The sequence below is a fragment of the Berghia stephanieae genome, chromosome 6, assembly GCF_034508935.2.
Source record: "Berghia stephanieae isolate SIO BIC M18660-M18661 chromosome 6, UCSD_Bste_1.3, whole genome shotgun sequence".
In the NCBI taxonomy this organism is placed as follows: Eukaryota; Metazoa; Mollusca; class Gastropoda; order Nudibranchia; family Aeolidiidae; genus Berghia; species Berghia stephanieae.
This window is the reverse complement of record NC_088365.1, coordinates 44768299-44773027: the sequence shown is the minus strand read 5'-3', so window position 1 is coordinate 44773027 and position 4729 is coordinate 44768299. Positions and strand designations below refer to the sequence as shown.

At 40.3% G+C, this 4729-nt stretch overlaps 1 protein-coding gene across 1 annotated transcript in view; it reads left to right on the top strand.

Annotated features, from left to right (window-relative positions):
- Positions 1 to 3151: 3151 nt before the first annotated feature.
- The window catches only part of LOC144975087 (IQ motif and SEC7 domain-containing protein 1-like), a 301791-nt gene continuing 300213 nt past the window's right edge, over positions 3152 to 4729 (top strand). The window contains exons 1-2 of the mRNA XM_078918801.1: positions 3152 to 3433; positions 3724 to 4576. The gene's annotated coding sequence lies outside the window, so the exon portion shown is untranslated. The remainder of the gene's footprint in view (positions 3434 to 3723; positions 4577 to 4729) is intronic.

The following is a 4729-nucleotide window of genomic DNA, read 5'->3' as shown; positions in this document are numbered from 1 at the left end:
CCCCTCCCACCACCATCATCCCGCTGTCACCTTAACATTTCATATTTATGTCGCGCCAAAAGTTGTCGGCCGCCCCCACCTCCCATAATTTGTCACTGGTCGTCATCGCCTCTTGTGTGTGCGGGAAAGGTCGTGCCTTTCATTTCATTATTTGAAAAATAAATGAACAAGAATGGTGTGTTTTTATTAGGTAGGTAGATAATAATAATATTTAGCAGGTTCCACACCCAGACACACACGGATTGCCCGGACACGATGATAACGATGCCGACGACAATGGATGACGATGATGATGATGATTATCGTGTTTCTGTTTAAAAAATGAAATACTTTAGCAGGTTCCACCCCCACCCCCCACACGGATAGACCGGACCCGAAGATGATGATTGTGGTTTTGCTGGCTGTTACGGCTGTGATGAGGATGATGATAATGATGATGATGATGATGATGACGATGGCGCAGATGGTGATTATTTGTTCGGTCGCTCAGTGGTACGGTGTCTCTTGTCACAAAATCAAGCCTTGTCAATGGCCGGATGAGTGACAGTGATTGTTGAAAATTGTGATCCAGACGTTAAGTCCGTGTGTCAGGCACTTGACTCAGGTGTGAATGTATTCTTATCTTATAAGCAATGACGGGTATTGTAAAGAGCTTTAATACAAAAAGACTCCAAACAGCGATCGGTACCTACTGTACGAAATGGATGTATGGTCGATATGGCGTGCCGGAGGAATAAATTAAATAAAATATTGTGAAGTTCATTGAGCATGGTAAATCCTTGGAAATGCGCTTTGAACTAATACACCTGCTAGACAACTCCGATTCCAATATAAACGACTGATTAATATTCCCATATATAAACTATAGTTAGCTGAAAATCTTTCTTTGTCGGGACTCCAAAAGTATGGAACGAATTAGACAAAGAAATCAAAGGGTCTTTAGGAGCACTGATTGATTTTAGATTGATTATTACATTGAAATGTGTTGATATTTATTTTATCCATTATTATTAGGGTGGTGGTGGTGGTGGTGATGATGATGATCCCGCTGATATGATGGTGATGATAAATAAATTAAACATAATTCCCTTTATTCATCCCATAGGGGAGATTCGTCTTTCGGGTCTATTCTAAGGGAAGACTGGAATAACCCAAGCGATAGCCGCAGTGCAGCGCCGCAAATTTAGTTAGGGCAAGGTGACTTGCTCAAGACCACTCAGCGGCGGGTGATCGAACTCGGTACCTTTCGGGTGCCAACCAAAGACCGTACCGCTGCCCCTGATGATGATGATGATGATGATGATGATGATGATGAAGATGATGATGATGATGATGATGATGATGATGGGAACTAACAAAGAATACACAGGCATCTAAAATTGAAACATTCCATATTCAAAGCTAATGTTTTACTTTAAAAAATTGAGCTTTACAATACCCACTAAATGTGATCAAAGCGCTTTGTAAAGGGGTCCCCGGTCAACAGCAACATTTAATATGTAGGACGGGACATGCCGCCTGTTAGGCGATATTACAATTTTTCAGACAAAGACAACGCTGTTAACGGCCAGGTACTCATTTTACACCTGAGTACGGTGAGAGAATGTGAGTAAAGAGCCTTGTCCAAAGACTCAACTATGCACCGAGCGCGAGGCTCGAACCCAGGACTTTCCGATCCCAAAGCGGGTGTCATACCACTAGACCATTATAATGCACGAGAGCCATGGTCGACTAGAGTACTACCTATAGTTACGTCATGACTAGACCACATAGCCGCACTACTGTAGGAGTGTTCATTGATAGAGGGATGCGTGTGTGTCATAGAAATAGCCTTAGTGTGTGTGTGTGTGTGTGTGTGTATGTGTGTGTGTGTGTGTGATAGTCAAACTTTAGTAGGTTTAATGAAGTCTTGTCACACACGCGTGATACACCTATACGAATTTCCCTGCCACTGCCACCCAGACACACTAACATCTGACAAGGAGTGAGGGCTGTGGAAGAACCACAGACTACCGTGTGCAAACATTGGCGATTGGTATCGGATGGCAAACTGTGATCGTTTGAATTTGAAATGATTCGAAACACTCGTTACCCCTCCGCTCGCTCGAATCCTGATCGTCTCAAGCTCGTCTCACGTGTCAAGATCGTCTCAAGCTCACAACCCGCTTGATCGTTTTACGATCGAGTGATCGTTTTACTAACTCGCTCTTCCGGCATTGAGATCGAGCACTGACTCGTGGCTTGGCGCTCGGTCGTCGATCGAGTAAAAGCGATCAAATAACCCAACACTATCAGACAGGTGTCTGGGGATAACAAAAATTGGTTATCCCCAGACATCTGTCTGGGGATAACGAATTTTTATTATCCCCAGACAGGCGTCTGGGAATAATGACAGCCTAATAATAATAATAATAATAATAATAATAATAATAATAATAATAATAATAATAATAATAATAATAATAACTATACTGCTTTGAGACATTATAGTCGATAGGTCTACTGTCCTATAAAAAGTCCAAGTACTAAGTACAAGTACGAATAACTACTGTTTACTTTCACGCTGTACATAGATATTTTTTTTTTTTTTTTTTTGAAAGTAGTCCATCAGAGCCATTAGGCCATGGAGCGGGAGTTTATCCCAGATTCTTTCGCGTGAAACGGACCATATCATTTGCTTGCTACCTTTAGGATAGTCCTGGGAGAGGCCTTCAAATCGATCTGCGGTGAAGATGCGTCCTATCGAAGATGCGAGCGACGAGCATTTGCTATTGTCCGTTTCACGCTGTAGAAACCGGGATAAAAACCGGCTCCATGGCCCTAAAAGAACCCATGAATAAGTAACTGTAACATGGCTACTAAAATGCGTAAAAACAAAGTTATCTGACATTGATAGGTCTATAAACATAAACGTCTTTAAAGTAGGACTTCGCAAAGGCACTTCAAGTGACAAGAGAGAGAGAGAGAGAGAGAGAGAGAGAGAGAGAGAGAGAGAGAGAGAGAGAGAGAGAGAGAGAGAGAGAGAGAGAGGTGAACAACGATCAAACAGGTGAAGTCTTCACTGCTCCGTTAATACCCCCCCCCCCCTCCCCCCACAACCTCTCTACCATCATACGATAACGATAATCCATCTTGCCGAATATTGCATGCCGACACAACAAAGCGGAACACAGGTGAACAAAACCAACCACTGCCTTCCCCATCTTTGTCACCCGCTAGCACTGCGCATGCCGCCGTGTCACACTGTCTTGGCCGAATAATAGGGTTACAGTTCGTGTGTAAACAGACGAATGAGGGGAAAGAGAAAAGTCAAACACTGTGTGTTGTTACCACTTCTTCTGCTGGAGTTGCTGCGTTTTTCTAAAGATAACAAAAGTTTATTAATTTGATAACATGAACGTGTGAAGTTATCACGGAATGCTGGATGCTAAACGTAAGTTGTTTGGGTCTTGCCCTTTCGATGTGTGTGAGAATTGTCCTTAGAAAGAATGAACTGTGCTCAGATGAACTGTCACGAAAATCTCATTGCTGTTTACATTCGTCTTTATCACCGTGTGTTTTACTTGACTAAGCGGTCGTCCTCACACTCCCTTTTTTTTTGGTTTAAAGTTTTTTGTTTTGTTTCTTTTATATATTTTTTCGTTTGTTTTGGTTTTTGTTGGGTTTTTTTTTGTATGTTTTGTTTTTGCTTTCCTTTTTTAAAGATATTATTTTTATTTTCAGGTTCATCTGAACTATTGTGTGTAACTTGTAAGGTGATTTGTGCTTTCACGGGAATCAGGTGTGTCACCAGTCACCGTTCCTACCCGAGATAAGACCCACTTGTTGTCTGTGTTGTTTTATCAAGAAGGAAATAAACTCTTGTTTCCTTGATATCTCGTGGAGATTAGGTTATATTAACCCCAATATTTGATTAATTCTAGAGTTGATTTCGGCGTCTTATGTTAATACGTATTTTGGTGACACTGCATTCATTGTGTTATTTTTACAAGTGTTATTCCAAGCAAACTCATATTCATATCTAGTTGCTATTCGGAATCTGTTATCGTGTGTTAGTTTTCTAGTTTACTTTCCAAATTACCATATTGTCGCCTTCATAATACAGGTTATTTTTCAAACTTTTTTGATTAATTAATATAATAACTGTTTAGATTTTATAGGGAAGAAAAAAAAAATAATTCATGAATGTGATACAATTTATCATGGTTCACAAGCAAAATTTATCCCTGCACTGTTCGAGTTATTGTATAATTTTAATTGATTCTTGATGTTCTTATCATAAAAGAGATTTGAGCCACTTTTTCCACAAAGCCTCAATGTCAGACTCATCAAAGATGGAATCCAAGAAAAGACTATCAGATTTAGATAGTGAGTTATCAGACTTAGATGCGAAGACGGAGGCGAAGATTTTTTCTCTTCTTGAGGATCGGGATAAAGTGATTCGTTTGCAACAGCAGCAAATTTCACGCCTAGAATCGGAGTTACGTGGATTGAAAGCTGAAAGGGATTTATTGGAAATACGTCTGGCAACTCACATTGATGCTCAAGTGGATATTAAGGACCAGCACCGTGGAAGGTAAGAATCCATTCTTTCATAATATATATTATAGACATTATTGTTGTGTTGCAGAACACTATGGTCATAAAAATGTTATTTCGCACATCATCCCCTTTTGATTTTCTTCCCGTTAAAGTATGTTTCAATCTGTGTAGCTATTTTATCTTGTGT